Source organism: Sorghum bicolor, chromosome 5 (assembly GCF_000003195.3).
Source record: "Sorghum bicolor cultivar BTx623 chromosome 5, Sorghum_bicolor_NCBIv3, whole genome shotgun sequence".
Classification (NCBI taxonomy): Eukaryota; Viridiplantae; Streptophyta; class Magnoliopsida; order Poales; family Poaceae; genus Sorghum; species Sorghum bicolor.
In genome coordinates this window covers 68282239-68294454 of record NC_012874.2, presented here as the reverse complement: position 1 = coordinate 68294454, position 12216 = coordinate 68282239, and the positions used below count along the sequence as shown (strand labels likewise).

Genomic DNA, 12216 nt, shown 5'->3' with positions numbered 1-12216 from the left:
AAAAAGAACGGCCCAGCGGCGAAAAATGGCCCGAGGCCCAGTCGCCCCCCCACCCCCCCGCGCCCAGGCCGCAACCTGGACCTGGGCTGGGAAACATCCCGCCCGCCTGGGCTTAAAGGAGCCCAACGATGTCCTAGTCGATCTCGGCCGTCCATCTCAATCCGACGGCTATGAACAAATTTTGGGTGGAATAAAATCCTCAGGCAGCCGGCACCCAAACCCTAACTTCATTTCTCTTCTTCCCCTTTCTCCACTCAGCAGCGGCACAGCAGCAGTGTTGCTCATGGCGACGGCGGTGGGCGAGCCGCAGGCCAGGCTCTCGCCCCTCTCCTTTCTCTATCGCTTCCCTGCTGTGCTAGTGGCCCGAGGCCGGAGAATGGATGACGGTGCGGCCATGAGGCCTCTCGCTGGTGCGCGTGCTCGCCCCCGGCTCAGCACGCCACCGTCGAGCGGCCGTGGGGCCGTGCCCTAAGCCCCAGCCAGTCCGTCGATGGTGGCTCCGAATAAAAGGTCGTTGGGTTGCAGGTGGGTCTCTTTTCCCCTTTAGGGTTAGGGTTGCGATACTATCCGGATCGAAATATGTTATTCTTCTTTTCTTTTGACTTTCTTTTCCAAGCCCCAGATCTACATTCTTTAGCATGATGCATGGTTATATCAAGTGTGCTAGCTGGAGGTGGTGGGAGCCCTTCTGCTTTGGTGCCTGTTCGTCGACGAACACCAACGAGGTATGCGCCCCTTTCTCTCCCTTTGCCGTTGTGTGTAGGAGGAGCTCCTTGTATGCAGGATAATCCATGTGTTTCCTTGCTCTATAGTTTTCCTCCAAAATATAAATATATGAAACTGATAAGAGAACTATAGTACTCCAGTGCATCAACTGTCTGTACAAATGCCTAGCTGGGAGAAAAAGGATGTCTTTTAATATTAGTAGTTGATACCCTGTAATTGTATATTTGTTAATAGATCATATATTGCATTGAATTTGTCATGTACTGAGTGGAATCTGATTACCAAATAGCCTTACTATTTCCATTGAATTTGTCACCATAATTTCATTTGATTATTCTTACACAGGTAGAGATGGAGTGCAAGGTGAATCAGTTTTACTATTGGTTGAACAAGAGAAAAAATTTCGAGTGTATTGGTTGAACAAGAAAAAATAGTTTGGTTTCTTTTTCCATATTCATATTTGTGAATTCATTGTAGTATTCATGTTGAGCATATAGATGACTAGATATCATATCTGTATATATGATATATGTGCTGATAGATCATACCGTGATTCAATTTTTGACGTAAGTGTTAACTCTATTCATGATGGACTACTGATTATTATGTATTATTTGGATGAAGCCTTGTTGGTCATGCACATAAATTACTATATGGACAATATATATTTCAATATGTTTTTGCTACTGTTTCAAAATTTTTTTTGGTGTGTTTAACTCTTTTTTCTGTGAGTATGGCTACACAGAAATATTGTCTGAGCGAACAAATTTTTTCTGTGCGTGCAAGACCGACAGAAAAATTATTTCTGACGGTGAACCCACAGAAAAATTAAATTTTTCTGTCATTATATTTCTGTGTGTATTTTTCTGACGGTTATACACCGTCAGAAAAATATTTTTCTGACGGTATTTGTATTTTTCTGTGGGTTTTTGCACACACAGAAGTATTTAGGTTTCTAGTAGTGTCAGAAGTATATGTAATTCAACCCAGAATGCCAGAACTGTATACACATGTTTCCAGCATGACTTTGACTCTTAACCAAGTATGCATCAAGAATTTGGTGGCCATGGTTAGCTCTAGGACGAGCTCTGGCAGACTAACTGTTGCGAGCTTCGGCAACAGTCGATCCATAGTCATTCTCAGCCACCAGCAGGTGAACAGCTAGCATAGTTGCATAGATGCATGGCCAACAATGGCATTGTGCTATCACACCACATAGGCGGTCAATCTGACCCCACGTGAGTAGAGTTGGAGAATCTTGTTTCCACTCAAGGGTGAAATGGCTCTGCCACGAGTGGCTGGTAACGACTGCTGCCTACATGGCTGCATTTTCTTTTTCATCACATCGTCGTTGACCACCTAGTAGATTCAATCCAGCTCAACGGAAATGGGATGTTGATCCATCTCAGGTTTCCTCCATTGGAGGCGCATCTTCAGCAGTGGCTGGATTTTTCCTGTTGCCTCTCATCTCTAATTCTCCATAGGACATTGTTCACATAACCACACCAATGCTGGGGCAAGTCTAATTTCCTTCATATAGAGAGGAATACTTACTAGAAGACTCCTTATATATATTCAGTGGAAGATAATAACCGCACATAGATGTGATGCATCACATGTAGGAACAGCAGTGCTGCGACGATGTGTGTGTATATGTGCAAGTTCTTGGTCCTTGATTTCCTTATTCCACCCATCCAACAGACTGCGCACCTTAGTAAGACAGCACATGAGCTCTATTAATTTATGCTACTTTTGTTTCACATGTAAATAAATGAATTACTCGACCATCATAAGTGCACGACATTGGAGCCTGCTATTTAAAATGTGAGTGTTAGTATATCAGATGTCAGAAAATCTTTCGGTATTATTGAACAATGATTTAGTTACATTACATGCAGCAGAGCCTTGATTCTTTTTCTGTCAGCTATGAATGTTCTAGATTCCAAATGGATACACTTGAATCAAAAGTGATTTCAATGAAATCAAGAGTAACAATTCCTTTGGAATGCTCCAGCAAATGATAAAAAAACACCTGAGCCCCACTCGCTTCCTCTCCCTGCTCATCAAGTGCCATCCTGACAGTAGAACATGTGATAGTGGGAAAGTATGCCATGTGCCATATTTTCCCACAATCGCACTGTGATTGAACCAAATAGCCAATGAATTGGTGAGTGTTGACCATGAATGCTACTCCCTCCATCCCAAATTATAAGTCATTCCAAGAATCTTGGATATTGAAACCATCTCAAGTTTGACCAAATTTATATGGTAAGATAATAATATCTATAATGTCAACTTAGTATCATTACATTGTTCATTAAGCGAGGTTTGATAGGAGAGGGATGTGGTGGGTGTGGAGAACATTTATCGGTGTTGCAGGCTTGTAGCTGGTGCCCAGTACTATGGCTCTTGGCTTGGCGCCAACAAGGTCTAGCACTTGGGGCCTGGAGGCTTAGAAGGAATGAAGTGATTGCATGCCGAGGACAAAAGAGAGGATGCTGAGTTGCCAACTTGGGCATAGTAGACCTGAATCATGGGCGGCCCGATCTGACTAACAGTAGCTGATCTGACCAGACCAAGTGCATCACGTGGGCTCAAGCCATAACATTTTACCCATAAAAACAATCGTGTTGGTTGTGGGTCACAATATTTCTATACTTTTTCTATCTATTCCACCTAATAATAAAAAGGCAAAAAAAAAAAAGATGGCTCCTGAGGGACAGGGGGATCTCTCCGCGGGGCGACTGTGGTCAACCTGAGCGAACGTGACATTCCTGATGACCATGCCAATGAGCAAGCTAGCGTGCTCCCGCTAGGGGGAGGCGGAAGCTCTTCTAGTTCCATTGTGCCGACATCAACGACCCTGCTTAGTGCCCTGTCCTCGGTACCCTATCCTCGGCTTCGGCTTGCGGATGGGTGAAGGCGGCGATAGGTTTCGCTCCGGGGAACTCCGTCTCAGCGGAGGAGTTCAGGGCTCGTGGGGGAAGTCGATTATCGTTCATGATGGGGGGTCGAGTACGTCTGAAATTCCTAGGGATAACTTGTCATCTGGTGGTTGGCCTACGATCAGAGAAGGGATCCAATCGGGCATGGATGCTCAGAGACGTTTGACGTTGATTCCTCGAAAATTCAGTGATTGGTGCAAGGATGCCTCTGGATATCATCCAATGACGCGTTTGGCTCAGAAATTGTTGTTGCGGTTGCAGATTGAAGATGACATCAAACGCCATATGTTCTCTGATATTTGGCAGCTGCTTCTGATCGCTTGGAGGAATCAGTGAGGAGGATGCTGGCAATTGGATCCACCATATTGTTGAGCACGTTGATCAGTTGGTAAAGCAGAGTCCAAGCGATGGAGACGACAACCCAATTTGGAACGGACTGGACTCCCAGTTTGACCACTCGTGGACCCCGAGTGGACCTGGGCCAGGCAGGTATTGGATACTCAAATGGAGACTCTCTGTTTGGATATTTCCTACCCAGCTTGTGCAAAGGATGTGCCAAGATTTGGACGTACAACATGAAAGATTAGAGCCAGACCTCCTCCACACTACTGAAGTAAGTTCAACAAATATTTTTTTGATCACAAAATACCATAGGACACAGCATAGTACAGGTATAAAACACACACCAAAAAAAATTGCGTAAGTGTCAAAACATGTGAAAATAACAGGAGACAAAATTTCTGAAAAATCTCAAACTAAGGTACCTGATGCAGAGGAGGTATGCTTTATAACTTTGGGGTAATTTATGGATAGATAAATGTTATTAGCTGCATCTGTAAGATTCTTTTTTGTTTTTTTAAGTTCAATGCCTATGGATAGGCCAAGGCACGAACTCAACCGCTTTCACGTTTGCCAAAGACTAAGATTCATTTGTAAGACTCATACCTTAAAAGAGAAATCAAGCTTTATTTTTTCTTGAAATTTTGCAAGGCCATAGAGCAAAACACCTCCTCTAGCATTCGGTTTGAGAAATTTCATTCAAAAACTTTGTCGCCTGGTTTTTGGCTGTTTTGAACACTTGTTACAGGCTCAGTTTAGTGTTTTGACCGCTTCCCCTTCTGCCGCTCTTGGTGTCCACCGCCACCTTCCTCCTCCTCCTCCTCCTGGTGTCCATCGCCACCTTGAAACTTTTGATGTGCCACAGCCTCTTCCTCCTCCTCCTCCTCCTCCTCCTCCTCGTCATCCGTGGCTTCATACATAACATAACCTTTGGTCTCAAGCTCGTGCCGAACCTTCTCCTGGCATGATCTCATGAAGTCATGATGATGCCTGGCAAATGTATCAGAAACCGTGAACAAGGTTCTCAGATCCTTGTACTTGTCCTTGTCCTTCTTCTCTAGAACCTCAAGGGCTTTGTGCTCATTTAAAGGTCTGACTTGTAGTTGAGGATCATCTGCACTTTATGTGGTGGCATTGGGCAGAGCTTCTTCTTCTTCTTCGCCTCCCTCTCCTCCATTCTCTTGAGAGACTCTTCTGCTTGGGTGCGGTAAAACTTGCATTCACCGGGATCCGGGCGTAAAGGTCGTCTAGGTCAACCATAGCTTTCTCCATCTCCTCAGCCGTAACCTTGCTCGAAGAGGCCGCCATTGAAATTGCTCTCTCTTGCCTACAGCCAAACTTTTGATCCCTGGAACTCTCTCGACGACACCCTGCAAATCAATCAATCAAATCGATTCAAGGTTCAGCGAAAAGTCAGGACCCATCGGGGGATATATATAGCTCGCAGCCTGCACCGAGCTGGAAGATTGATTTTGACGCGAACTACGCATCCGAGTCAAATTCTTGACGCGATAGGGGAGAAAACGACCTTAATCCACGACTGTGCAAAAAGATATTGGAAATTACTTACGTACTTACTGGTGGTACAAAACAAGGAGTCCCGAGAAGCATGTTAGGCCGCCGGCTGCGGTGCCCATCAGATGGACGGGATCCTTTGCCTAGCTCAGGCCCGTCATAAGAAAAGGCCCACTTGGTGGCCTGGCTCAGTTTTCAAGCGCTGTTAAAATTTGAAACATATCCGACGGTAGAGACCTATGTTATAGATAGATTTGTAGGTGACACGTATTTTGTAATCGGTTCGGTTCGCTCCTTTATAGTATAGATATAAACAGATGGATCGATATTTTTTCAATCAGCTTCGAGTATCTTTTTTTCGTTGCTATTTTCTGTAGTACGTCCCAATTTTTGTTGTGACCGTTTTCTACTTCTCTCAGCTGTTTTATGGTTGTCTCTACCTGTTTTTTTAGGTTCTATAATCTATACCTTATACTAAACAGGCAAAAATTCAACCAAAATTTTCATCTGACCTCTCTGGAACTGTTGCGAGAGGGAGGGGTGCCGCCACATGGGGATGGAGATCGCAACCTGCAGCAGCGGCACCACGACCATGCCAGTGAAGGGGAGATGGGGTGTCGCTGCTGCTGGTTGGGGCGCGGCCACCATTGGTGAAGGGGAGGGCATCGCCTCCAGAGCTGCCGTCGGGAGCGACGAGTGAATCGGATATGTTGCCGGCAGTGTGGTTGGGGAAGCCACTGCGGGCCTGCGACAGTGTGGCTCCACATCGGGAAAACACCGTTTCTGGACGGCACTTCTGAAATCGTGCGGGGGCGGTGCGGATAATGACTGTATAAAGAATTTGAATTAATGGCTCTGTATATATCCAAATGGGTAACCATATGCTATTGAACCCGTAGGTCGTACATAAGGGTACATGTACAGTGGAATTTCTAAAAACATCATTACACAATTAATACTACGCTAGAAAGACTAAATTATTAGATTCAATGAAATTCAGGCTCCATGAATATGCATTGCTTATATATTAATGCATATATCAATAAAGACGACAATGAGATCAATAGTGTCCCAGAGCTTAATTAAAATAAAATTATGTGTCTATATATATGAGCAAAAGTACCCTAACCAATATAATAAAGATTTGATAATAATAGAAAAGAAAATACCTAACTTGACCAAGTCGTACTTTATTATAACAAAATATGCAGCAATAATTTTTGAGTCTTGGCCAAGGCTCCAATGCTTTAGCTTAATAAAACATTTCAGTATGAAAATTTTGATTTAGAGTTTGTTTTTTCTAAACTGATGTATTATTTGAATAGGCATATTATAATCATGCTTCAATTTAAGTTAGTGCTCAATGGCGGAACTATAAACATATGCAGGGAGAGGAATATCTTTCTTATTTGTATATTTAGCCTCTCATTGTAAGCTTTAATGACTATAGATTTGTAGCTAGGATGAGAGCCTCTATACGTTCAGTGGTGCGGACACTGGTTTCAAGTCTTGGTTGACGCAAATGCTAGATCTGCCATAGATAGTTATTGTCTCTTACTAAAAGTCTATCTTACGGACCCATGACAAGTTCATTTAAGATTATAGCCTTTAATTGTTAATAAAAACTTTTTTGATAATTTATGATTTTATTATTGTTGATAGAATTATTTTTTCTTTTTCTCCTGTTGCAACGTACGGTCGCTTTTGCTAGTAAATATAATTCGTTTAGGTTCTAACAAATATAATATAGTAAGTGTAATAAAAACAAAGAATAAATAGGGGACCATAACCGTTTTAATCTTTAACTTGGTAAGAAAAAAATATTACTAAGTTAATTTGATTACACGTTCCATATGTAATTCTGACTCATGACCCGTGCTAATATGAGTTGAACAACTCTCACACGTCCAACAATGATACAATGTCTTATTCTAATACAATGTCTTATGTCAATACGTATTGGATCCCGTTGCAATGTATAGGTATGTACGGAGCAGATCAACGATGTGGCCGCAAGCAGAACAGTGGCCACGAAGGTGCCAGGGCCGAGGGCGGAGGACTAGATACTACTATAAAATTTATTAACCGTGACCTTTTAGAATGGCCCTCAGAGGCGGGCAGGATTCCCAACCGCCTCAGTTAATGATAGGCATTAACCAAGGTGGTTATTTTTATTAACTGGGATTGTTACAAATAACAGCCTTGGTTAATCGATTTACGGAGGTGGGCATCCTAAAATGACTGTCTAGGTTAATGTAGAGTAGCCGAGGCGGTCATCATAAGGCAACCATCTTGGTAAATCCTGAATAGAGGTGGGTAATATATCTCCAACTGCCTCCGTAAATATGTAGCCCAAATAACCACATCTCGGACCATATCACGCTCATCATATACATACAAGGTTAGGGTTTTGGTTCACTTATCCCTCTCACTCTTCTTAGAAGCTCACGTCGGTCTCTCCCTCTTCCCTTTCTCCCCACGCGCTATAGCAGCCCCCTCCCTCCCACTCTCTCCATCTCCCTCTCTCGGTGATAGCGACGGTGCCGCTCTCCTCTCCTCGCAAGGCGGGGCACCCCACTCCTCTCTCTCTGGTGGCCAAGCGTGGGGGGCAACCGGATCTGCGGCGGCATGGTCCCCTCCTCCCTTTCCAGCGGCCAAGCACGCAGGACAGCCAGATCCATGGCGGCGCACCCCCTTCTTCCTCTCTGGTGTCCAAGTGCATAGGGGCGGCCAGATCCATGACGGCACACCACCCCTCCTCCCTCTCCGGTGCCCAGGTGCGTGGGGGGTGGATCTGCGGTCCCCACTCCTTCTCCCTCTCTGGTGGCCAGGCGCGCAGGGGGTGGCCAGATCTGCGGCGGCGTGCCCCCCTCGTCCCTCTCCGGCGGCCAGACTCGCGGGGGTGGCTGGATCTGTGGTGGCGCCGCCCCCTCCTCCCTCTCCGGTGGCTAGCCACACTGGGGGCAGCCGGATCCACGGCGGAGCAGCCCCGTCCTCCCTCTTTGGCGGCCAGGCACGCAAGGTTGGCCAGATCTGACGGCGGTCAGGTCCGCTCCCTCTCCTCCGGTCTGGCCGAATCTGTGGCGACGACGCACGGTCACTGGGTCCAGTATTGGGATCACCGGTGGGCTTGGAAATGGGCTCGCCAGTGGGCTTTCGATTTTTTTGTTTTTTGTAACAACTAAGCGAGGCGGGCAACCTAACGTGTCCGCCTCGGTTAATTGATTTACCATGGCAGGCACAGGCGACCCTGTATAGTTAAGAGGGTTATGTAGACTTTTTTCGCGGACACGAAATGCTGAACTGGGTGAGGCCGTGGACAACCAATGTGCAGATGTGCTGACTGGCATGTAGGAGTCATAATCGCCACGTGCAACGTAGGCATATGCCAAATACGCGCGGATGGCCTGACCGTGTGCTTCAATTTATTCACGGTCGAAGCTCTACTATACTAATAATTATATATTATTCCCTTATTAAAAAATAGAATATTCCAAATGACCTCCATTGCAATCATAAACACCCGCTCGGATTCACTTGCTGGTATTCCAAATGAGCTCCCTTGCAATCATAAACACCCCCTTCGGATTCACTTGCTGGTCCGGGGCCAAATTTCCATGGGAGACACCAGCTAAAAATGTGCTGTGACGATATGTCCATTGCAACGTCACAGATTCACCCGTCCGTCGATTCGTCACATAGTACTATATACATATTTTCAGCTACCACATTCACCGAGCTATAAGGAAGGCGCGAAGCATGCTCTTTGCGACACCAAACCATCCAAGCAATAAATAAAGCATATAGCTCGAACTAAATTCTTCTACAAAAAATCTGTCTGTTTGCACAGTTGAAGCGGAAGCACTCGCAATGGCGAACCACCGAGCTGCCGCTGCCCTACTCCTGGTCGCGTCCATCTTCGTGATGGTCGCCATCTCAAGGGCCGATGCGAGGCTCACCATGGGTCCCAATAAGATGGCGGCACTCAGCCATGACTCACATGGACGAGGTATGCAGCTACAAACTCCGACCCATCGTCCAAACAATCATACGACATGAAATGCATTTATGCCCATGTGTCGTTGTCTGCGATGAGCATGTCTGCTGAATGAATCAAATGTCGCAGGTTTCATGGCGGATGTTGTGGCGTCACGTCAGCCGAAGCCGACCTGCGACAACTGTGAGCAACCGGAGCCAGAGCCAGAGCCGAAGCCCAAGCCGGAACCGGAGCCGAAGCCCAAACCAGAGCCAGAGCCGGAGCCAAAGCCAGAGCTGACCTGCAACAAGGTGCACGGTGTGCAGGCAGAGGCGAGACATGCTATTCCGTTGGGGAGAGCGCCGGGCTAACCCAGGACCAATTCCTCGACTTCAACCCCAACCTCTGCTGCGAGAAGCTGTTCGTCGGCCAGTGGGTCTGCCTTGAAGCCACATCCGGGTGTCATGACTGACTTCAATTTGCGCTGCCCCCTGACCCTGGGTCTGTGATGATGCCGAGTCGTGTTTGCCTTTGAATTAATAAGGAAGCACGTCCTCCAATGGTTTCCTTCTCTGTTATATATGTTCCCCTCCATGTATGAGGGAGCGAAGTATTTTTTTTTCTCAAATAATATATGAGTGAAGTTTCTAAGCTGCTAGGGTCGGTAGGTTGTCTTTCGCACTGTTTTATTCTGTAGTCATGTGTGTCACTCCGGTCGCCGCAACACATTTCCCAGGAAAAAATTGATTTCGTCGGTTTGGTCTCATGTAGTCATGCATGTGTATATGTGTTCAATCGATATGTTTCGGCGTTTTTCATTTCATCCCTCGTGTTGCTGATCTGAGGAGTTGGTATGCTTTGGACTCTACTAATTCAACCGCCAAATGTCTCCTCGCTCACGGTCACTACACATTTTGATGGTTGTACAAATTTGGATCCCTAATTAATAACCACCAGAAAATATGCCTTATGATGCTACAGATAAATGATACTCTCTCCATTCGAAATTATCATAATTAATGAAGAATCTATTGATAGTTATTTATTATAATATTATTATTTTAATATATAAATTTTGTTAAACTTAAGATGTTTTGACTCTCTAAGAATCTTCTTTATATATATATATATATATATATATATATACTCCCCCTCCCCCGATCAGACCCTCATCACAGTGAAACGAAACAGAGTCTGCATCAAAGACAAGCTCGATAGTGAAATGGAAAAGTCCGCGTTGGCCTACATGTCACCTGCTCCTGGATTGGAACCAAAGCAAGCGTCAAAGCCAATCAGGCCATAAGTGTCGTGTGGCCAGTCATGGACCCGCTGCTCCTGGTGAATGAGGACCACCCTGACGGAGGTGTGGGTGGTGGCCATCATTGCCAAGACGTGCCTGAGCGCCAAACCGAGACATCGCCTCTTGGCGCGCCCTGGAGAGCTTGTTTCGCGTGGTGCACTAGGGCTCCTTCCGGTCCAACTCGATGCGGTGGCAACTATGGAGCGTGTCATCGTGGAGCTCTTGGCAATCACCTGGCGGAGCCTGGACGTACGCCGTGGCAATGGACCGGCGACACTTTCAGAGGTGTAAGTAAGTGCAACGGAGGCGACGCATTGTTCATGTTCTCATTCAAGAGAGCTGTGGTGATGGACGAAGTGCCGCAGCTGGCTGTGACACTTGACGAGGACGACATTCTTTTATATATGAGAAGAAGGGTGGTGTTCTTGATTCTTGCTCCCCGTGTAATATGATGTCGTCCCATGTGTGTAAAATTTGTTGCGTCCATCCGTACGTGTTTCAACGTGACAAAAAAAATTATCACTAAGTTAATTTGATTACACATTCCATATGTAACGTGGACTCATATGATCCATGTTAATATGAGTTGAACAACTCACATATGTCCAACAATGATATAATATCTTATTCCAATAGAGTTCCGTTACAACGTATGCATGGGCACATACAGAGCAGATTAATGATGCGGCAGCGAGCGGAGCCATGGAAGCAACAGAGGGGCCAGACTGAGGACGGAGGACTGGAGGTGGCATGGAAAAAGCTGGTGGGAGAGGGATCTGGTTTTCACGGTTTTGTGAGCACTTGCTAGCGCGGCAGGGTCGTCGTTTGCGACTGGGAACTGGGGCTGCTTCTGCTGAACTGGCTGAGGCCGTAGATATAACCAATGTGTTGACCGGCACGGAGCAGTCATATATAATCGCCACGTCCAACGTAGGCATAGGCCAGTTACAGGCGGATGGCCTGGCCGTGCTTCAATTTATTCACGGTCGAAGCTGTACTATACTAATCTCATTCCCTTATTAAAAAATAGAGTATTCCAAATGAGCTCCATTGCAATCATAAACACCCCGTTCAGATTCACTTTGCTGGTATTCCAAATGAGCTGCATTGCAACCATAAACACCAACTTCGGATTCACTTGCTGGTCCAGGGCCAAATTGTCATGGGAGACGCCGGCTAAAAATGCGCTGCGACGACATGTCCATAGCAGCGTCACCAATTCACCCGTCCGTCGATTCGTCACGTAGTACTATATACATCTTATCAGCTACTGCATTCACCGAGCTATAAGAAGGCGGAAAGCATGCTCTTTGTGACACCAAATTAAACCAACCAAGCAATTAAGCACATAGCTTGAGCTCAGTTCTTCTACACAAAATCTATCTGCTTGCACAGTTGAAGCGGAAGAACTCGCA

At 45.8% G+C, this 12216-nt stretch overlaps 1 long non-coding RNA gene across 1 annotated transcript; it reads left to right on the top strand.

Annotated features, from left to right (window-relative positions):
* LOC110435838 lies at positions 224 to 1136 on the top strand. Its single transcript, XR_002453696.1, has 3 exons — positions 224 to 525; positions 623 to 725; positions 1072 to 1136. It is a non-coding gene; the product is annotated as an uncharacterized LOC110435838 (long non-coding RNA).